Below are 21,795 nucleotides of genomic sequence, written 5' to 3'. Positions count from 1 at the left end.
CTTAAACGTTTCTAACCGCTAACTTTGGAAAGGTGGTTTAATTAGAAAGATTGGATTTGTGGAAAAGATATATTTGCTTTCAAAGGAAACAGCATCAGGCAACTTGGTATTTGTGAAGCCGATGGGTTCAGCACGCCACGATTGGAAAAAAGAGTAGTAATCAGATTCCATCCCGAAGCCTTACCCCTAACCTTGTAACACAGCCCAAAGAATGTGTGCCAGGAACTTCTGGTGGCTGCAGCAGAAGGGGAAGTTGCGGACCCCCGTAGGTAAGCGGTGGGGGAGTTACAATCTTCAGCTTTTCTTTTCTTAACGCAAACAACATTGTTTCAAAGAAGCAACCTCGCGCCCCAGTCACTAAGACTGCTGGAAGGTTTGTTTGAGCTGCCGCCTCATTTGAATACCCATGATGCACCGAGAAACGCCCCGCCTTATTGTTAGTTTAATAAGACTTTAAAACAGCCCAATATTAAATAGTTCCAATCCCTTTGCAATTGTGTTTTGCATGTGTTAAAGGTTCCAATGATCAGGCAAGAGCTGGGTGGGATTAATTAAACACACCTTAACCTCGAGGAGCACTGCCTGTGGCCGGGCCGTTGCCCTGCGGCATGCTTGGGTATACTCTGGTTTCTCTTCAGACTGAATAAATCTTTCGCCTTTTACTAAAGATTTCCGTGGGGAGGAACGACCATGAGTCTTAATCAATTTTTTGATGCCTGGCGTTTGCTGGGCTTCTTTGCTGTTGTTAACGATAGATCAAAAAGATTGCTTGCTTTAGCCGCAAGCTTCGTCCTGGCTAAGGGCTGCGTCGCATTCAGAAGTGCAAAATATCCTGCCTGTGTCATGCTATGTACTGTTTGGGGTTGTAGAAATGCTTTAACGAGGCAGAGGTAGACCACGCCCTCCAGACTGTATGCAAATAAGCCTGTACATATGCTTTCAAGCATATTCCCAATTGTTCTTTATGATAATAAACAAACCAAAAAAAAAAAAACAACTGTCCTTAAATGTTTAACATTGAGATCTCTGTTCCTCACATGTGCAGTTGTATTATTCATTTCCTCAAATATCAATAGTGAAACATCTGGAAAAAGTACTCACCACACGCTTAAGGGGCCGGTTTTCAGCATGGAAAGGACTAATGCGCCCTCTGTACGTTCAGTGATCATAGCTTTTTTGCTATTTGTTTAAAAGCTTTCCGACACGAGTTGGGAAGCTCTATGCGTGTGGAAAGATCAGGTTGCAGACTTCATTTTTGGCAAAGTGTCTAGTCTGCCGTGTTTGGATTGACTTTTGCCGCTCCGATGCCGCGCTGCGCTCCTTCTTTGTGGCGGTGCTGGGGAGTCCGGTCGTCCGTGCGTTGCCGTTAGTGAGCCTTTTGCTCGTTCGTCGCAAGGCCGTATGGTGAACTGTCCGAGATTTTGTGCGTTTTCTTCCCGCCGCAGTTTTAATACAAAAACAATTTTGTTAGGTACTTTTTATAATCTTAGGTGCAAAATGTTGGCACTGGCGATGCTGCTTAAGACAAAAAGAAATTGAAGGAAATCAGGCTTTTTTGGTGTTTGTGAAAAGGATGGGCTAAACACGCCACAATGGGGAAGGATTCTAAGCCTTACCTAACCCTAAACTGTCAACCGTAAACCATTAACAGTACTCCGACGCTAACTGTAACTGGGCCTCTTCAAAGCCATGAGCTTAACCCGCCCCTAACCCAAGCTCTATCACCAAACCTTTCCATGCTTAAACGTTTCTAACCGCTAACTTTGGAAAGGTGGTTTAATTAGAAAGATTGGATTTGTGGAAAAGATATATTTGCTTTCAAAGGAAACAGCATCAGGCAACTTGGTATTTGTGAAGCCGATGGGTTCAGCATGCCACGATTGGAAAAAAGAGTAGTAATCAGATTCCATCCCGAAGCCTGACCCCTAACCTTGTAACACAGCCCAAAGAATGTGTGCCAGGAACTTCTGGTGGCTGCAGCAGAAGGGGAAGTTGCGGACCCCCGTAGGTAAGCGGTGGGGGAGTTACAATCTTCAGCTTTTCTTTTCTTAACGCAAACAACATTGTTTCAAAGAAGCAACCTCGCGCCCCAGTCACTAAGACTGCTGGAAGGTTTGTTTGAGCTGCCGCCTCATTTGAATACCCATGATGCACCGAGAAACGCCCCGCCTTATTGTTAGTTTAATAAGACTTTAAAACAGCCCAATATTAAATAGTTCCAATCCCTTTGCAATTGTGTTTTGCATGTGTTAAAGGTTCCAATGATCAGGCAAGAGCTGGGTGGGATTAATTAAACACACCTTAACCTCGAGGAGCACTGCCTGTGGCCGGGCCGTTGCCCTGCGGCATGCTTGGGTATACTCTGGTTTCTCTTCAGACCGAATAAATCTTTCGCCTTTTACTAAAGATTTCCGTGGGGAGGAACAACCATGAGTCTTAATCAATTTTTTGATGCCTGGCGTTTGCTGGGCTTCTTTGCTGTTGTTAACGATAGATCAAAAAGATTGCTTTCTTTAGTCGCAAGCTTCGTCCTGGCTAAGGGCTGCGTCGCATCCAGAAGCGCAAAATATCCTGCCTGTGTCATGCTATGTACTGTTTGGGGTTGTAGAAATGCTTTAACGAGGCAGAGTTAGACCACGCCCTCCAGACTGTATGCAAATAAGCCTGTACATATGCTTTCAAGCATATTCCCAATTGTTCTTTATGATAATAAACAAACCCAAAAAAAAAAACAACTGTCCTTAAATGTTTAACATTGAGATCTCTGTTCCTCACATGTGCAGTTGTATTATTCATTTCCTCAAATATCAATAGTGAAACAGCTGGAAAAAGTACTCACCACACGCTTAAGGGGCCGGTTTTCAGCATGGAAAGGACTAATGCGCCCTCTGTACGTTCAGTGATCATAGCTTTTTTGCTATTTGTTTAAAAGCTTTCCGACACGAGTTGGGAAGCTCTATGCGTGTGGAAAGATCAGGTTGCAGACTTCATTTTTGGCAAAGTGTCTAGTCTGCCGTGTTTGGATTGAGTTTTGCCGCTCCGATGCTGCGTTGCGCTCCTTCTTTGTGGCGGTGCTGGGGAGTCCGGTCGTCCGTGCGCTGCCGTTAGTGAGCCTTTTGCTCGTTCGTCGCAAGGCCGTATGGTGAACTGTCCGAGATTTTGTGCGTTTTCTTCCCGCCGCAGTTTTAATACAAAAACAATTTTGTTAGGTACTTTTTATAATCTTAGGTGCAAAATGTTGGCACTGGCGATGCTGCTTAAGACAAAAAGAAATTGAAGGAAATCAGGCTTTTTTGGTGTTTGTGAAAAGGATGGGCTAAACACGCCACAATGGGGAAGGATTCTAAGCCTTACCTAACCCTAAACTGTCAACCGTAAACCATTAACAGTACTCCGACGCTAACTGTAACTGGGCCTCTTCAAAGCCATGAGCTTAACCCGCCCCTAACCCAAGCTCTATCACCAAACCTTTCCATGCTTAAACGTTTCTAACCGCTAACTTTGGAAAGGTGGTTTAATTAGAAAGATTGGATTTGTGGAAAAGATATATTTGCTTTCAAAGGCAACTTGGTATTTGTGAAGCCGATGGGTTCAGCACGCCACGATTGGAAAAAAGAGTAGTAATCAGATTCCATCCCGAAGCCTTACCCCTAACCTTGTAACACAGCCCAAAGAATGTGTGCCAGGAACTTCTGGTGGCTGCAGCAGAAGGGGAAGTTGCGGACCCCCGTAGGTAAGCGGTGGGGGAGTTACAATCTTCAGCTTTTCTTTTCTTAACGCAAACGACATTGTTTCAAAGAAGCAACCTCGCGCCCCAGTCACTAAGACTGCTGGAAGGTTTGTTTGAGCTGCCGCCTCATTTGAATACCCATGATGCACCGAGAAACGCCCCGCCTTATTGTTAGTTTAATAAGACTTTAAAACAGCCCAATATTAAATAGTTCCAATCCCTTTGCAATTGTGTTTTGCATGTGTTAAAGGTTCCAATGATCAGGCAAGAGCTGGGTGGGATTAATTAAACACACCTTAACCTCGAGGAGCACTGCCTGTGGCCGGGCCGTTGCCCTGCGGCATGCTTGGGTATACTCTGGTTTCTCTTCAGACCGAATAAATCTTTCGCCTTTTACTAAAGATTTCCGTGGGGAGGAATGACCATGAGTCTTAATCAATTTTTTGATGCCTGGCGTTTGCTGGGCTTCTTTGCTGTTGTTAACGATAGATCAAAAAGATTGCTTGCTTTAGTCGCAAGCTTCGTCCTGGCTAAGGGCTGCGTCGCATTCAGAAGCGCAAAATATCCTGCCTGTGTCATGCTATGTACTGTTTGGGGTTGTAGAAATGCTTTAACGAGGCAGAGGTAGACCACGCCCTCCAGACTGTATGCAAATAAGCCTGTACATATGCTTTCAAGCATATTCCCAATTGTTCTTTATGATAATAAACAAACCAAAAAAAAAAAAACAACTGTCCTTAAATGTTTAACATTGAGATATCTGTTCCTCACATGTGCAGTCGTATTATTCATTTCCTCAAATATCAATTGTGAAACATCTGGAAAAAGTACTCACCACACGCTTAAGGGGCCGGTTTTCAGCATGGAAAGGACTAATGCGCCCTCTGTACGTTCAGTGATCATAGCTTTTTTGCTATTTGTTTAAAAGCTTTCCGACACGAGTTGGGAAGCTCTATGCGTGTGGAAAGATCAGGTTGCAGACTTCATTTTTGGCAAAGTGTCTAGTCTGCCGTGTTTGGATTGACTTTTGCCGCTCCGATGCCGTGCTGCGCTCCTTCTTTGTGGCGGTGCTGGGGAGTCCGGTCGTCCGTGCGCTGCCGTTAGTGAGCCTTTTGCTCGTTCGTCGCAAGGCCGTATGGTGAACTGTCCGAGATTTTGTGCGTTTTCTTCCCGCCGCAGTTTTAATACAAAAACAATTTTGTTAGGTACTTTTTATAATCTTAGGTGCAAAATGTTGGCACTGGCGATGCTGCTTAAGACAAAAAGAAATTGAAGGAAATCAGGCTTTTTTGGTGTTTGTGAAAAGGATGGGCTAAACACGCCACAATGGGGAAGGATTCTAAGCCTTACCTAACCCTAAACTGTCAACCGTAAACCATTAACAGTACTCCGACGCTAACTGTAACTGGGCCTCTTCAAAGCCATGAGCTTAACCCGCCCCTAACCCAAGCTCTATCACCAAACCTTTCCATGCTTAAACGTTTCTAACCACTAACTTTGGAAAGGTGGTTTAATTAGAAAGATTGGATTTGTGGAAAAGATATATTTGCTTTCAAAGGAAACAGCATCAGGCAACTTGGTATTTGTGAAGCCGATGGGTTCAGCACGCCACGATTGGAAAAAAGAGTAGTAATCAGATTCCATCCCGAAGCCTTACCCCTAACCTTGTAACGCAGCCCAAAGAATGTGTGCCAGGAACTTCTGATGGCTGCAGCAGAAGGGGAAGTTGCGGACCCCCGTAGGTAAGCGGTGGGGGAGTTACAATCTTCAGCTTTTCTTTTCTTAACGCAAACAACATTGTTTCAAAGAAGCAACCTCGCGCCCCAGTCACTAAGACTGCTGGAAGGTTTGTTTGAGCTGCCGCCTCATTTGAATACCCATGATGCACCGAGAAACGCCCCGCCTTATTGTTAGTTTAATAAGACTTTAAAACAGCCCAATATTAAATAGTTCCAATCCCTTTGCAATTGTGTTTTGCATGTGTTAAAGGTTCCAATGATCAGGCAAGAGCTGGGTGGGATTCATTAAACACACCTTAACCTCGAGGAGCACTGCCTGTGGCCGGGCCGTTGCCCTGCGGCATGCTTGGGTATACTCTGGTTTCTCTTCAGACTGAATAAATCTTTCGCCTTTTACTAAAGATTTCCGTGGGGAGGAACGACCATGAGTCTTAATCAATTTTTTGATGCCTGGCGTTTGCTGGGCTTCTTTGCTGTTGTTAACGATAGATCAAAAAGATTGCTTGCTTTAGTCGCAAGCTTCGTCCTGGCTAAGGGCTGCGTCGCATCCAGAAGCGCAAAATATCCTGCCTGTGTCATGCTATGTACTGTTTGGGGTTGTAGAAATGCTTTAACGAGGCAGAGGTAGACCACGCCCTCCAGACTGTATGCAAATAAGCCTGTACATACGCTTTCAAGCATATTCCCAATTGTTCTTTATGATAATAAACAAACCCAAAAAAAAAAACAACTGTCCTTAAATGTTTAACATTGAGATCTCTGTTCCTCACATGTGCAGTTGTATTATTAATTTCCTCAAATATCAATAGTGAAACATCTGGAAAAAGTACTCACCACACGCTTAAGGGGCCGGTTTTCAGCATGGAAAGGACTAATGCGCCCTCTGTACGTTCAGTGATCATAGCTTTTTTGCTATTTGTTTAAAAGCTTTCCGACACGAGTTGGGAAGCTCTATGCGTGTGGAAAGATCAGGTTGCAGACTTCATTTTTGGCAAAGTGTCTAGTCTGCCGTGTTTGGATTGACTTTTGCCGCTCCGATGCCGCGCTGCGCTCCTTCTTTGTGGCGGTGCTGGGGAGTCCGGTCGTCCGTGCGCTGCCGTTAGTGAGCCTTTTGCTCGTTCGTCGCAAGGCCGTATGGTGAACTGTCCGAGATTTTGTGCGTTTTCTTCCCGCCGCAGTTTTAATACAAAAACAATTTTGTTAGGTACTTTTTATAATCTTAGGTGCAAAATGTTGGCACTGGCGATGCTGCTTAAGACAAAAAGAAATTGAAGGAAATCAGGCTTTTTTGGTGTTTGTGAAAAGGATGGGCTAAACACGCCACAATGGGGAAGGATTCTAAGCCTTACCTAACCCTAAACTGTCAACCGTAAACCATTAACAGTACTCCGACGCTAACTGTAACTGGGCCTCTTCAAAGCCATGAGCTTAACCCGCCCCTAACCCAAGCTCTATCACCAAACCTTTCCATGCTTAAACGTTTCTAACCGCTAACTTTGGAAAGGTGGTTTAATTAGAAAGATTGGATTTGTGGAAAAGATATATTTGCTTTCAAAGGAAACAGCATCAGGCAACTTGGTATTTGTGAAGCCGATGGGTTCAGCACGCCACGATTGGAAAAAAGAGTAGTAATCAGATTCCATCCCGAAGCCTTACCCCTAACCTTGTAACACAGCCCAAAGAATGTGCGCCAGGAACTTCTGGTGGCTGCAGCAGAAGGGGAAGTTGCGGACACCCGTAGGTAAGCGGTGGGGGAGTTACAATCTTCAGCTTTTCTTTTCTTAACGCAAACAACATTGTTTCAAAGAAGCAACCTCGCGCCCCAGTCACTAAGACTGCTGGAAGGTTTGTTTGAGCTGCCGCCTCATTTGAATACCCATGATGCACCGAGAAACGCCCCGCCTTATTGTTAGTTTAATAAGACTTTAAAACAGCCCAATATTAAATAGTTCCAATCCCTTTGCAATTGTGTTTTGCATGTGTTAAAGGTTCCAATGATCAGGCAAGAGCTGGGTGGGATTAATTAAACACACCTTAACCTCGAGGAGCACTGCCTGTGGCCGGGCCGTTGCCCTGCGGCATGCTTGGGTATACTCTGGTTTCTCTTCAGACCGAATAAATCTTTCGCCTTTTACTAAAGATTTCCGTGGGGAGGAACGACCATGAGTCTTAATCAATTTTTTGATGCCTGGCGTTTGCTGGGCTTCTTTGCTGTTGTTAACGATAGATCAAAAAGATTGCTTGCTTTAGTCGCAAGCTTCGTCCTGGCTAAGGGCTGCGTCGCATCCAGAAGCGCAAAATATCCTGCCTGTGTCATGCTATGTACTGTTTGGGGTTGTAGAAATGCTTTAACGAGGCAGAGGTAGACCACGCCCTCCAGACTGTATGCAAATAAGCCTGTACATATGCTTTCAAGCATATTCCCAATTGTTCTTTATGATAATAAACACACCAAAAAAAAAAAACAACTGTCCTTAAATGTTTAACATTGAGATCTCTGTTCCTCACATGTGCAGTTGTATTATTCATTTCCTCGAATATCAATAGTGAAACATCTGGAAAAAGTACTCACCACACGCTTAAGGGGCCGGTTTTCAGCATGGAAAGGACTAATGCGCCCGCTGTACGTTCAGTGATCATAGCTTTTTTGCTATTTGTTTAAAAGCTTTCCGACACGAGTTGGGAAGCTCTATGCGTGTGGAAAGATCAGGTTGCAGACTTCGTTTTTGGCAAAATGTCTAGTCTGCCGTGTTTGGATTGACTTTTGCCGCTCCGATGCCGTGCTGCGCTCCTTCTTTGTGGCGGTGCTGGGGAGTCCGGTCGTCCGTGCGCTGCCGTTAGTGAGCCTTTTGCTCGTTCGTCGCAAGGCCGTATGGTGAACTGTCCGAGATTTTGTGCGTTTTCTTCCCGCCGCAGTTTTAATACAAAAACAATTTTGTTAGGTACTTTTTATAATCTTAGGTGCAAAATGTTGGCACTGGCGATGCTGCTTAAGACAAAAAGAAATTGAAGGAAATCAGGCTTTTTTGGTGTTTGTGAAAAGGATGGGCTAAACACGCCACAATGGGGAAGGATTCTAAGCCTTACCTAACCCTAAACTGTCAACCGTAAACCATTAACAGTACTCCGACGCTAACTGTAACTGGGCCTCTTCAAAGCCATGAGCTTAACCCGCCCCTAACCCAAGCTCTATCACCAAACCTTTCCATGCTTAAACGTTTCTAACCGCTAACTTTGGAAAGGTGGTTTAATTAGAAAGATTGGATTTGTGGAAAAGATATATTTGCTTTCAAAGGCAACTTGGTATTTGTGAAGCCGATGGGTTCAGCACGCCACGATTGGAAAAAAGAGTAGTAATCAGATTCCATCCCGAAGCCTTACCCCTAACCTTGTAACACAGCCCAAAGAATGTGTGCCAGGAACTTCTGGTGGCTGCAGCAGAAGGGGAAGTTGCGGACCCCCGTAGGTAAGCGGTGGGGGAGTTACAATCTTCAGCTTTTCTTTTCTTAACGCAAACAACATTGTTTCAAAGAAGCAACCTCGCGCCCCAGTCACTAAGACTGCTGGAAGGTTTGTTTGAGCTGCTGCCTCATTTGAATACCCATGATGCACCGAGAAACGCCCCGCCTTATTGTTAGTTTAATAAGACTTTAAAACAGCCCAATATTAAATAGTTCCAATCCCTTTGCAATTGTGTTTTGCATGTGTTAAAGGTTCCAATGATCAGGCAAGAGCTGGGTGGGATTAATTAAACACACCTTAACCTCGAGGAGCACTGCCTGTGGCCGGGCCGTTGCCCTGCGGCATGCTTGGGTATACTCTGGTTTCTCTTCAGACCGAATAAATCTTTCGCCTTTTACTAAAGATTTCCGTGGGGAGGAACGACCATGAGTCTTAATCAATTTTTTGATGCCTGGCGTTTGCTGGACTTCTTTGCTGTTGTTAACGATAGATCAAAAAGATTGCTTTCTTTAGTCGCAAGCTTCGTCCTGGCTAAGGGCTGCGTCGCATCCAGAAGCGCAAAATATCCTGCCTGTGTCATGCTATGTACTGTTTGGGGTTGTAGAAATACTTTAACGAGGCAGAGGTAGACCACGCCCTCCAGACTGTATGCAAATAAGCCTGTACATATGCTTTCAAGCATATTCCCAATTGTTCTTTATGATAATAAACAAACCCAAAAAAAAAAACAACTGTCCTTAAATGTTTAACATTGAGATCTCTGTTCCTCACATGTGCAGTTGTATTATTCATTTCCTCAAATATCAATAGTGAAACATCTGGAAAAAGTACTCACCACACGCTTAAGGGGCCGGTTTTCAGCATGGAAAGGACTAATGCGCCCTCTGTACGTTCAGTGATCATAGCTTTTTTGCTATTTGTTTAAAAGCTTTCCGACACGAGTTGGGAAGTTCTATGCGTGTGGAAAGATCAGGTTGCAGACTTCATTTTTGGCAAAATGTCTAGTCTGCCGTGTTTGGATTGACTTTTGCCGCTCCGATGCCGTGCTGCGCTCCTTCTTTGTGGCGGGGTGCTGGGGAGTCCGGTCGTCCGTGCGCTGCCGTTAGTGAGCCTTTTGCTCGTTCGTCGCAAGGCCGTATGGTGAACTGTCCGAGATTTTGTGCGTTTTCTTCCCGCCGCAGTTTTAATACAAAAACAATTTTGTTAGGTACTTTTTATAATCTTAGGTGCAAAATGTTGGCACTGGCGATGCTGCTTAAGACAAAAAGAAATTGAAGGAAATCAGGCTTTTTTGGTGTTTGTGAAAAGGATGGGCTAAACACGCCACAATGGGGAAGGATTCTAAGCCTTACCTAACCCTAAACTGTCAACCGTAAACCATTAACAGTACTCCGACGCTAACTGTAACTGGGCCTCTTCAAAGCCATGAGCTTAACCCGCCCCTAACCCAAGCTCTATCACCAAACCTTTCCATGCTTAAACGTTTCTAACCGCTAACTTTGGAAAGGTGGTTTAATTAGAAAGATTGGATTTGTGGAAAAGATATATTTGCTTTCAAAGGAAACAGCATCAGGCAACTTGGTATTTGTGAAGCCGATGGGTTCAGCACGCCACGATTGGAAAAAAGAGTAGTAATCAGATTCCATCCCGAAGCCTTACCCCTAACCTTGTAACGCAGCCCAAAGAATGTGTGCCAGGAACTTCTGGTGGCTGCAGCAGAAGGGGAAGTTGCGGACCCCCATAGGTAAGCGGTGGGGGAGTTACAATCTTCAGCTTTTCTTTTCTTAACGCAAACAACATTGTTTCAAAGAAGCAACCTCGCGCCCCAGTCACTAAGACTGCTGGAAGGTTTGTTTGAGCTGCCGCCTCATTTGAATACCCATGATGCACCGAGAAACGCCCCGCCTTATTGTTAGTTTAATAAGACTTTAAAACAGCCCAATATTAAATAGTTCCAATCCCTTTGCAATTGTGTTTTGCATGTGTTAAAGGTTCCAATGATCAGGCAAGAGCTGGGTGGGATTAATTAAACACACCTTAACCTCGAGGAGCACTGCCTGTGGCCGGGCCGTTGCCCTGCGGCATGCTTGGGTATACTCTGGTTTCTCTTCAGACCGAATAAATCTTTCGCCTTTTACTAAAGATTTCCGTGGGGAGGAACGACCATGAGTCTTAATCAATTTTTTGATGCCTGGCGTTTGCTGGGCTTCTTTGCTGTTGTTAACGATAGATCAAAAAGATTGCTTGCTTTAGTCGCAAGCTTCGTCCTGGCTAAGGGCTGCGTCGCATCCAGAAGCGCAAAATATCCTGCCTGTGTCATGCTATGTACTGTTTGGGGTTGTAGAAATGCTTTAACGAGGCAGAGTTAGACCACGCCCTCCAGGCTGTATGCAAATAAGCCTGTACATATGCTTTCAAGCATATTCCCAATTGTTCTTTATGATAATAAACAAACCAAAAAAAAAAAACAACTGTCCTTAAATGTTTAACATTGAGATCTCTGTTCCTCACATGTGCAGTTGTATTATTCATTTCCTCCAATATCAATAGTGAAACATCTGGAAAAAGTACTCACCACACGCTTAAGGGGCCGGTTTTCAGCATGGAAAGGACTAATGCGCCCTCCGTACGTTCAGTGATCATAGCTTTTTTGCTATTTGTTTAAAAGCTTTCCGACACGAGTTGGGAAGCTCTATGCGTGTGGAAAGATCAGGTTGCAGACTTCGTTTTTGGCAAAGTGTCTAGTCTGCCGTGTTTGGATCGACTTTTGCCGCTCCGATGCCGTGCTGCGCTCCTTCTTTGTGGCGGTGCTGGGGAGTCCGGTCGTCCGTGCGCTGCCGTTAGTGAGCCTTTTGCTCGTTCGTCGCAAGGCCGTATGGTGAACTGTCCGAGATTTTGTGCGTTTTCTTCCCGCCGCAGTTTTAATACAAAAACAATTTTGTTAGGTACTTTTTATAATCTTAGGTGCAAAATGTTGGCACTGGCGATGCTGCTTAAGACAAAAAGAAATTGAAGGAAATCAGGCTTTTTTGGTGTTTGTGAAAAGGATGGGCTAAACACGCCACAATGGGGAAGGATTCTAAGCCTTACCTAACCCTAAACTGTCAACCGTAAACCATTAACAGTACTCCGACGCTAACTGTAACTGGGCCTCTTCAAAGCCATGAGCTTAACCCGCCCCTAACCCAAGCTCTATCACCAAACCTTTCCATGCTTAAACGTTTCTAACCGCTAACTTTGGAAAGGTGGTTTAATTAGAAAGATTGGATTTGTGGAAAAGATATATTTGCTTTCAAAGGAAACAGCATCAGGCAACTTGGTATTTGTGAAGCCGATGGGTTCAGCACGCCACGATTGGAAAAAAGAGTAGTAATCAGATTCCATCCCGAAGCCTTACCCCTAACCTTGTAACGCAGCCCAAAGAATGTGTGCCAGGAACTTCTGGTGGCTGCAGCAGAAGGGGAAGTTGCGGACCCCCGTAGGTAAGCGGTGGGGGAGTTACAATCTTCAGCTTTTCTTTTCTTAACGCAAACAACATTGTTTCAAAGAAGCAACCTCGCGCCCCAGTCACTAAGACTGCTGGAAGGTTTGTTTGAGCTGCCGCCTCATTTGAATACCCATGATGCACCGAGAAACGCCCCGCCTTATTGTTAGTTTAATAAGACTTTAAAACAGCCCAATATTAAATAGTTCCAATCCCTTTGCAATTGTGTTTTGCATGTGTTAAAGGTTCCAATGATCAGGCAAGAGCTGGGTGGGATTAATTAAACACACCTTAACCTCGAGGAGCACTGCCTGTGGCCGGGCCGTTGCCCTGCGGCATGCTTGGGTATACTCTGGTTTCTCTTTAGACAGAATAAATCTTTCGCCTTTTACTAAAGATTTCCGTGGGGGAGGAACGACCATGAGTCTTAATCAATTTTTTGATGCCTGGCGTTTGCTGGGCTTCTTTGCTGTTGTTAACGATAGATCAAAAAGATTGCTTGCTTTAGTTGCAAGCTTCGTCCTGGCTAAGAGCTGCGTCGCATCCAGAAGCGCAAAATATCCTGCCTGTGTCATGCTATGTACTGTTTGGGGTTGTAGAAATGCTTTAACAAGGCAGAGTTAGACCACGCCCTCCAGACTGTATGCAAATAAGCCTGTACATATGCTTTCAAGCATATTCCCAATTGTTCTTTATGATAATAAACAAACCAAAAAAAAAAACAACTGTCCTTAAATGTTTAACATTGAGATCTCTGTTCCTCACATGTGCAGTTGTATTATTCATTTCCTCAAATATCAATAGTGAAACATCTGGAAAAAGTACTCACCACACGCTTAAGGGGCCGGTTTTCAGCATGGAAAGGACTAATGCGCCCTCTGTACGTTCAGTGATCATAGCTTTTTTGCTATTTGTTTAAAAGCTTTCCGACACGAGTTGGGAAGCTCTATGCGTGTGGAAAGATCAGGTTGCAGACTTCATTTCTGGCAAAGTGTCTAGTCTGCCGTGTTTGGATTGACTTTTGCCGCTCCGATGCCGTGCTGCGCTCCTTCTTTGTGGCGGTGCTGGGGAGTCCGGTCGTCCGTGCGCTGCCGTTAGTGAGCCTTTTGCTCGTTCGTCGCAAGGCCGTATGGTGAACTGTCCGAGATTTTGTGCGTTTTCTTCCCGCCGCAGTTTTAATACAAAAACAATTTTGTTAGGTACTTTTTATAATCTTAGGTGCAAAATGTTGGCACTGGCGATGCTGCTTAAGACAAAAAGAAATTGAAGGAAATCAGGCTTTTTTGGTGTTTGTGAAAAGGATGGGCTAAACACGCCACAATGGGGAAGGATTCTAAGCCTTACCTAACCCTAAACTGTCAACCGTAAACCATTAACAGTACTCCGACGCTAACTGTAACTGGGCCTCTTCAAAGCCATGAGCTTAACCCGCCCCTAACCCAAGCTCTATCACCAAACCTTTCCATGCTTAAACGTTTCTAACCGCTAACTTTGGAAAGGTGGTTTAATTAGAAAGATTGGATTTGTGGAAAAGATATATTTGCTTTCAAAGGAAACAGCATCAGGCAACTTGGTATTTGTGAAGCCGATGGGTTCAGCACGCCACGATTGGAAAAAAGAGTAGTAATCAGATTCCATCCCGAAGCCTTACCCCTAACCTTGTAACGCAGCCCAAAGAATGTGTGCCAGGAACTTCTGGTGGCTGCAGCAGAAGGGGAAGTTGCGGACCCCCGTAGGTAAGCGGTGGGGGAGTTACAATCTTCAGCTTTTCTTTTCTTAACGCAAACGACATTGTTTCAAAGAAGCAACCTCGCGCCCCAGTCACTAAGACTGCTGGAAGGTTTGTTTGAGCTGCCGCCTCATTTGAATACCCATGATGCACCGAGAAACGCCCTGCCTTATTGTTAGTTTAATAAGACTTTAAAACAGCCCAATATTAAATAGTTCCAATCCCTTTGCAATTGTGTTTTGCATGTGTTAAAGGTTCCAATGATCAGGCAAGAGCTGGGTGAGATTAATTAAACACACCTTAACCTCGAGGAGCACTGCCTGTGGCCGGGCCGTTGCCCTGCGGCATGCTTGGGTATACTCTGGTTTCTTTTCAGACCGAATAAATCTTTCGCCTTTTACTAAAGATTTCCGTGGGGAGGAACGACCATGAGTCTTAATCAATTTTTTGATGCCTGGCGTTTGCTGGGCTTCTTTGCTGTTGTTAACGATAGATCAAAAAGATTGCTTGCTTTAGTCGCAAGCTTCGTCCTGGCTAAGGGCTGCGTCGCATCCAGAAGCGCAAAATATCCTGCCTGTGTCATGCTATGTACTGTTTGGGGTTGTAGAAATGCTTTAACAAGGCAGAGTTAGACCACGCCCTCCAGGCTGTATGCAAATAAGCCTGTACATATGCTTTCAAGCATATTCCCAATTGTTCTTTATGATAATAAACAAACCAAAAAAAAAAAACAACTGTCCTTAAATGTTTAACATTGAGATCTCTGTTCCTCACATGTGCAGTTGTATTATTCATTTCCTCAAATATCAATAGTGAAACATCTGGAAAAAGTACTCACCACACGCTTAAGGGGCCGGTTTTCAGCATGGAAAGGACTAATGCGCCCTCTGTACGTTCAGTGATCATAGCTTTTTTGCTATTTGTTTAAAAGCTTTTCGACACGAGTTGGGAAGCTCTATGCGTGTGGAAAGATCAGGTTGCAGACTTCATTTTTGGCAAAGTGTCTAGTCTGCCGTGTTTGGATTGACTTTTGCCGCTCCGATGCGGTGCTGCGCTCCTTCTTTGTGGCGGTGCTGGGGAGTACGGTCGTCCGTGCGCTGCCGTTAGTGAGCCTTTTGCTCGTTCGTCGCAAGGCCGTATGGTGAACTGTCCGAGATTTTGTGCGTTTTCTTCCCGCCGCAGTTTTAATACAAAAACAATTTTGTTAGGTACTTTTTATAATCTTAGGTGCAAAATGTTGGCACTGGCGATGCTGCTTAAGACAAAAAGAAATTGAAGGAAATCAGGCTTTTTTGGTGTTTGTGAAAAGGATGGGCTAAACACGCCACAATGGGGAAGGATTCTAAGCCTTACCTAACCCTAAACTGTCAACCGTAAACCATTAACAGTACTCCGACGCTAACTGTAACTGGGCCTCTTCAAAGCCATGAGCTTAACCCGCCCCTAACCCAAGCTCTATCACCAAACCTTTCCATGCTTAAACGTTTCTAACCGCTAACTTTGGAAAGGTGGTTTAATTAGAAAGATTGGATTTGTGGAAAAGATATATTTGCTTTCAAAGGAAACAGCATCAGGCAACTTGGTATTTGTGAAGCCGATGGGTTCAGCACGCCACGATTGGAAAAAAGAGTAGTAATCAGATTCCATCCCGAAGCCTTACCCCTAACCTTGTAACGCAGCCCAAAGAATGTGTGCCAGGAACTTCTGGTGGCTGCAGCAGAAGGGGAAGTTGCGGACCCCCGTAGGTAAGCGGTGGGGGAGTTACAATCTTCAGCTTTTCTTTTCTTAACGCAAACAACATTGTTTCAAAGAAGCAACCTCGCGCCCCAGTCACTAAGACTGCTGGAAGGTTTGTTTGAGCTGCCGCCTCATTTGAATACCCATGATGCACCGAGAAACGCCCCGCCTTATTGTTAGTTTAATAAGACTTTAAAACAGCCCAATATTAAATAGTTCCAATCCCTTTGCAATTGTGTTTTGCATGTGTTAAAGGTTCCAATGATCAGGCAAGAGCTGGGTGGGATTAATTAAACACACCTTAACCTCGAGGAGCACTGCCTGTGGCCGGGCCGTTGCCCTGCGGCATGCTTGGGTATACTCTGGTTTCTCTTCAGACCGAATAAATCTTTCGCCTTTTACTAAAGATTTCCGTGGGGAGGAACAACCATGAGTCTTAATCAATTTTTTGATGCCTGGCGTTTGCTGGGCTTCTTTGCTGTTGTTAACGATAGATCAAAAAGATTGCCTGCTTTAGTCGCAAGCTTCGTCCTGGCTAAGGGCTGCGTCGCATCCAGAAGCGCAAAATATCCTGCCTGTGTCATGCTATGTACTGTTTGGGGTTGTAGAAATGCTTTAACGAGGCAGAGTTAGACCACGCCCTCCAGGCTGTATGCAAATAAGCCTGTACATATGCTTTCAAGCATATTCCCAATTGTTCTTTATGATAATAAACAAACCAAAAAAAAAAACAACTGTCCTTAAATGTTTAACATTGAGATCTCTGTTCCTCACATGTGCAGTTGTATTATTCATTTCCTCAAATATCAATAGTGAAACATCTGGAAAAAGTACTCACCACACGCTTAAGGGGCCGGTTTTCAGCATGGAAAGGACTAATGCGCCCTCTGTACGTTCAGTGATCATAGCTTTTTTGCTATTTGTTTAAAAGCTTTCCGACACGAGTTGGGAAGCTCTATGCGTGTGGAAAGATCAGGTTGCAGACTTCATTTTTGGCAAAGTGTCTAGTCTGCCGTGTTTGGATTGACTTTTGCCGCTCCGATGCCGTGCTGCGCTCCTTCTTTGTGGCGGTGCTGGGGAGTCCGGTCGTCCGTGCGCTGCCGTTAGTGAGCCTTTTGCTCGTTCGTCGCAAGGCCGTATGGTGAACTGTCCGAGATTTTGTGCGTTTTCTTCCCGCCGCAGTTTTAATACAAAAACAATTTTGTTAGGTACTTTTTATAATCTTAGGTGCAAAATGTTGGCACTGGCGATGCTGCTTAAGACAAAAAGAAATTGAAGGAAATCAGGCTTTTTTGGTGTTTGTGAAAAGGATGGGCTAAACACGCCACAATGGGGAAGGATTCTAAGCCTTACCTAACCCTAAACTGTCAACCGTAAACCATTAACAGTACTCCGACGCTAACTGTAACTGGGCCTCTTCAAAGCCATGAGCTTAACCCGCCCCTAACCCAAGCTCTATCACCAAACCTTTCCATGCTTAAACGTTTCTAACCGCTAACTTTGGAAAGGTGGTTTAATTAGAAAGATTGGATTTGTGGAAAAGATATATTTGCTTTCAAAGGAAACAGCATCAGGCAACTTGGTATTTGTGAAGCCGATGGGTTCAGCACGCCACGATTGGAAAAAAGAGTAGTAATCAGATTCCATCCCGAAGCCTTACCCCTAACCTTGTAACGCAGCCCAAAGAATGTGTGCCAGGAACTTCTGGTGGCTGCAGCAGAAGGGGAAGTTGCGGACCCCCGTAGGTAAGCGGTGGGGGAGTTACAATCTTCAGCTTTTCTTTTCTTAACGCAAACAACATTGTTTCAAAGAAGCAACCTCGCGCCCCAGTCACTAAGACTGCTGGAAGGTTTGTTTGAGCTGCCGCCTCATTTGAATACCCATGATGCACCGAGAAACGCCCCGCCTTATTGTTAGTTTAATAAGACTTTAAAACAGCCCAATATTAAATAGTTCCAATCCCTTTGCAATTGTGTTTTGCATGTGTTAAAGGTTCCATTGATCAGGCAAGAGCTGGGTGGGATTAATTAAACACACCTTAACCTCGAGGAGCACTGCCTGTGGCCGGGCCGTTGCCCTGCGGCATGCTTGGGTATACTCTGGTTTCTCTTCAGACCGAATAAATCTTTCGCCTTTTACTAAAGATTTCCGTGGGGAGGAACGACCATGAGTCTTAATCAATTTTTTGATGCCTGGCGTTTGCTGGGCTTCTTTGCTGTTGTTAACGATAGATCAAAAAGATTGCTTGCTTTAGTCGCAAGCTTCGTCCTGGCTAAGAGCTGCGTCGCATCCAGAAGCGCAAAATATCCTGCCTGTGTCATGCTATGTACTGTTTGGGGTTGTAGAAATGCTTTAACAAGGCAGAGTTAGACCACGCCCTCCAGGCTGTATGCAAATAAGCCTGTACATATGCTTTCAAGCATATTCCCAATTGTTCTTTATGATAATAAACAAACCAAAAAAAAAAACAACTGTCCTTAAATGTTTAACATTGAGATCTCTGTTCCTCACATGTGCAGTTGTATTATTCATTTCCTCAAATATCAATAGTGAAACATCTGGAAGAAGTACTCACCACACGCTTAAGGGGCCGGTTTTCAGCATGGAAAGGACTAATGCGCCCTCTGTACGTTCAGTGATCATAGCTTTTTTGCTATTTGTTTAAAAGCTTTCCGACACGAGTTGGGAAGCTCTATGCGTGTGGAAAGATCAGGTTGCAGACTTCATTTTTGGCAAAGTGTCTAGTCTGCCGTGTTTGGATTGACTTTTGCCGCTCCGATGCCGTGCTGCGCTCCTTCTTTGTGGCGGTGCTGGGGAGTCCGGTCGTCCGTGCGCTGCCGTCAGTGAGCCTTTTGCTCGTTCGTCGCAAGGCCGTATGGTGAACTGTCCGAGATTTTGTGCGTTTTCTTCCCGCCGCAGTTTTAATACAAAAACAATTTTGTTAGGTACTTTTTATAATCTTAGGTGCAAAATGTTGGCACTGGCGATGCTGCTTAAGACAAAAAGAAATTGAAGGAAATCAGGCTTTTTTGGTGTTTGTGAAAAGGATGGGCTAAACACGCCACAATGGGGAAGGATTCTAAGCCTTACCTAACCCTAAACTGTCAACCGTAAACCATTAACAGTACTCCGACGCTAACTGTAACTGGGCCTCTTCAAAGCCATGAGCTTAACCCGCCCCTAACCCAAGCTCTATCACCAAACCTTTCCATGCTTAAACGTTTCTAACCGCTAACTTTGGAAAGGTGGTTTAATAAGAAAGATTGGATTTGTGGAAAAGATATATTTGCTTTCAAAGGAAACAGCATCAGGCAACTTGGTATTTGTGAAGCCGATGGGTTCAGCACGCCACGATTGGAAAAAAGAGTAGTAATCAGATTCCATCCCGAAGCCTTACCCCTAACCTTGTAACGCAGCCCAAAGAATGTGTGCCAGGAACTTCTGGTGGCTGCAGCAGAAGGGGAAGTTGCGGACCCCCGTAGGTAAGCGGTGGGGGAGTTACAATCTTCAGCTTTTCTTTTCTTAACGCAAACAACATTGTTTCAAAGAAGCAACCTCGCGCCCCAGTCACTAAGACTGCTGGAAGGTTTGTTTGAGCTGCCGCCTCATTTGAATACCCATGATGCACCGAGAAACGCCCCGCCTTATTGTTAGTTTAATAAGACTTTAAAACAGCCCAATATTAAATAGTTCCAATCCCTTTGCAATTGTGTTTTGCATGTGTTAAAGGTTCCAATGATCAGGCAAGAGCTGGGTGGGATTAATTAAACACACCTTAACCTCGAGGAGCACTGCCTGTGGCCGGGCCGTTGCCCTGCGGCATGCTTGGGTATACTCTGGTTTCTCTTCAGACCGAATAAATCTTTCGCCTTTTACTAAATATTTCCGTGGGGAGGAATGACCATGAGTCTTAATCAATTTTTTGATGCCTGGCGTTTGCTGGGCTTCTTTGCAGTTGTTAACGATAGATCAAAAAGATTGCTTGCTTTAGTCGCAAGCTTCGTCCTGGCTAAGGGCTGCGTCGCATCCAGAAGCGCAAAATATCCTGCCTGTGTCATGCTATGTACTGTTTGGGGTTGTAGAAATGCTTTAACGAGGCAGAGTTAGACCACGCCCTCCAGACTGTATGCAAATAAGCCTGTACATATGCTTTCAAGCATATTCCCAATTGTTCTTTATGATAATAAACAAACCAAAAAAAAAAAACAACTGTCCTTAAATGTTTAACATTGAGATCTCTGTTCCTTACATGTGCAGTCGTATTATTCATTTCCTCAAATATCAATAGTGAAACATCTGGAAAAAGTACTCACCACACGCTTAAGGGGCCGGTTTTCAGCATGGAAAGGACTAATGCGCCCTCTGTACGTTCAGTGATCATAGCTTTTTTGCTATTTGTTTAAAAGCTTTCCGACACGAATTGGGAAGCTCTATGTGTGTGGAAAGATCAGGTTGCAGACTTCAGTTTTGGCAAAGTGTCTAGTCTGCCGTGTTTGGATTGACTTTTGCCGCTCCGGTGCCGTGCTGCGCTCCTTCTTTGTGGCGGTGCTGGGGAGTCCGGTCGTCCGTGCGCTGCCGTTAGTGAGCCTTTTGCTCGTTCGTCGCAAGGCCGTATGGTGAACTGTCCGAGATTTTGTGCGTTTTCTTCCCGCCGCAGTTTTAATACAAAAACAATTTTGTTAGGTACTTTTTATAATCTTAGGTGCAAAATGTTGGCACTGGCGATGCTGCTTAAGACAAAAAGAAATTGAAGGAAATCAGGCTTTTTTGGTGTTTGTGAAAAGGATGGGCTAAACACGCCACAATGGGGAAGGATTCTAAGCCTTACCTAACCCTAAACTGTCAACCGTAAACCATTAACAGTACTCCGACGCTAACTGTAACTGGGCCTCTTCAAAGCCATGAGCTTAACCCGCCCCTAACCCAAGCTCTATCACCAAACCTTTCCATGCTTAAACGTTTCTAACCGCTAACTTTGGAAAGGTGGTTTAATAAGAAAGATTGGATTTGTGGAAAAGATATATTTGCTTTCAAAGGAAACAGCATCAGGCAACTTGGTATTTGTGAAGCCGATGGGTTCAGCACGCCACGATTGGAAAAAAGAGTAGTAATCAGATTCCATCCCGAAGCCTTACCCCTAACCTTGTAACGCAGCCCAAAGAATGTGTGCCAGGAACTTCTGGTGGCTGCAGCAGAAGGGGAAGTTGCGGACCCCCGTAGGTAAGCGGTGGGGGAGTTACAATCTTCAGCTTTTCTTTTCTTAACGCAAACAACATTGTTTCAAAGAAGCAACCTCGCGCCCCAGTCACTAAGACTGCTGGAAGGTTTGTTTGAGCTGCCGCCTCATTTGAATACCCATGATGCACCGAGAAACGCCCCGCCTTATTGTTAGTTTAATAAGACTTTAAAACAGCCCAATATTAAATAGTTCCAATCCCTTTGCAATTGTGTTTTGCATGTGTTAAAGGTTCCAATGATCAGGCAAGAGCTGGGTGGGATTAATTAAACACACCTTAACCTCGAGGAGCACTGCCTGTGGCCGGGCCGTTGCCCTGCGGCATGCTTGGGTATACTCTGGTTTCTCTTCAGACCGAATAAATCTTTCGCCTTTTACTAAAGATTTCCGTGGGGAGGAACAACCATGAGTCTTAATCAATTTTTTGATGCCTGGCGTTTGCTGGGCTTCTTTGCTGTTGTTAACGATAGATCAAAAAGATTGCCTGCTTTAGTCGCAAGCTTCGTCCTGGCTAAGGGCTGCGTCGCATCCAGAAGCGCAAAATATCCTGCCTGTGTCATGCTATGTACTGTTTGGGGTTGTAGAAATGCTTTAACGAGGCAGAGTTAGACCACGCCCTCCAGGCTGTATGCAAATAAGCCTGTACATATGCTTTCAAGCATATTCCCAATTGTTCTT

The 21,795-nt window shown here is 44.6% G+C and overlaps 13 non-coding genes across 13 annotated transcripts; all 13 read left to right on the top strand.

The window, feature by feature from the left end:
- The first annotated feature begins 618 nt into the window (after positions 1-618).
- LOC128488132 (U5 spliceosomal RNA) lies at positions 619-733 on the top strand. Its single transcript, XR_008353569.1, has one exon. It is a non-coding gene; the product is annotated as a U5 spliceosomal RNA (small nuclear RNA).
- Positions 734-2,357: 1,624 nt separating this feature from the next.
- Positions 2,358-2,472, top strand: LOC128487874 (U5 spliceosomal RNA). The gene has a single exon (XR_008353321.1). It is a non-coding gene; the product is annotated as a U5 spliceosomal RNA (small nuclear RNA).
- A 1,610-nt stretch (positions 2,473-4,082) lies between these two features.
- LOC128488141 (U5 spliceosomal RNA) lies at positions 4,083-4,197 on the top strand. Its single transcript, XR_008353578.1, has one exon. It is a non-coding gene; the product is annotated as a U5 spliceosomal RNA (small nuclear RNA).
- A 1,624-nt stretch (positions 4,198-5,821) lies between these two features.
- LOC128488131 (U5 spliceosomal RNA) lies at positions 5,822-5,936 on the top strand. Its single transcript, XR_008353568.1, has one exon. It is a non-coding gene; the product is annotated as a U5 spliceosomal RNA (small nuclear RNA).
- A 1,623-nt stretch (positions 5,937-7,559) lies between these two features.
- Positions 7,560-7,674, top strand: LOC128488023 (U5 spliceosomal RNA). Its single transcript, XR_008353465.1, has one exon. It is a non-coding gene; the product is annotated as a U5 spliceosomal RNA (small nuclear RNA).
- Positions 7,675-9,284: 1,610 nt separating this feature from the next.
- Positions 9,285-9,399, top strand: LOC128488119 (U5 spliceosomal RNA). The gene has a single exon (XR_008353556.1). It is a non-coding gene; the product is annotated as a U5 spliceosomal RNA (small nuclear RNA).
- A 1,625-nt stretch (positions 9,400-11,024) lies between these two features.
- On the top strand, positions 11,025-11,139 carry LOC128488022 (U5 spliceosomal RNA). The gene has a single exon (XR_008353464.1). It is a non-coding gene; the product is annotated as a U5 spliceosomal RNA (small nuclear RNA).
- A 1,623-nt stretch (positions 11,140-12,762) lies between these two features.
- LOC128488252 (U5 spliceosomal RNA) lies at positions 12,763-12,878 on the top strand. The gene has a single exon (XR_008353682.1). It is a non-coding gene; the product is annotated as a U5 spliceosomal RNA (small nuclear RNA).
- A 1,622-nt stretch (positions 12,879-14,500) lies between these two features.
- Positions 14,501-14,615, top strand: LOC128488118 (U5 spliceosomal RNA). Its single transcript, XR_008353555.1, has one exon. It is a non-coding gene; the product is annotated as a U5 spliceosomal RNA (small nuclear RNA).
- A 1,623-nt stretch (positions 14,616-16,238) lies between these two features.
- On the top strand, positions 16,239-16,353 carry LOC128487873 (U5 spliceosomal RNA). The gene has a single exon (XR_008353320.1). It is a non-coding gene; the product is annotated as a U5 spliceosomal RNA (small nuclear RNA).
- Positions 16,354-17,975: 1,622 nt separating this feature from the next.
- Positions 17,976-18,090, top strand: LOC128488021 (U5 spliceosomal RNA). Its single transcript, XR_008353463.1, has one exon. It is a non-coding gene; the product is annotated as a U5 spliceosomal RNA (small nuclear RNA).
- A 1,622-nt stretch (positions 18,091-19,712) lies between these two features.
- LOC128488230 (U5 spliceosomal RNA) lies at positions 19,713-19,827 on the top strand. Its single transcript, XR_008353661.1, has one exon. It is a non-coding gene; the product is annotated as a U5 spliceosomal RNA (small nuclear RNA).
- A 1,623-nt stretch (positions 19,828-21,450) lies between these two features.
- Positions 21,451-21,565, top strand: LOC128487872 (U5 spliceosomal RNA). The gene has a single exon (XR_008353319.1). It is a non-coding gene; the product is annotated as a U5 spliceosomal RNA (small nuclear RNA).
- The last annotated feature ends 230 nt before the right edge of the window (positions 21,566-21,795 follow it).

Source organism: Spea bombifrons, chromosome 3 (genome assembly GCF_027358695.1).
Source record: "Spea bombifrons isolate aSpeBom1 chromosome 3, aSpeBom1.2.pri, whole genome shotgun sequence".
Taxonomy (NCBI): domain Eukaryota; kingdom Metazoa; phylum Chordata; class Amphibia; order Anura; family Pelobatidae; genus Spea; species Spea bombifrons.
The sequence above is the reverse complement of the archived record's forward strand: the minus strand, read 5'-3'. Positions and strand labels throughout refer to the sequence as shown.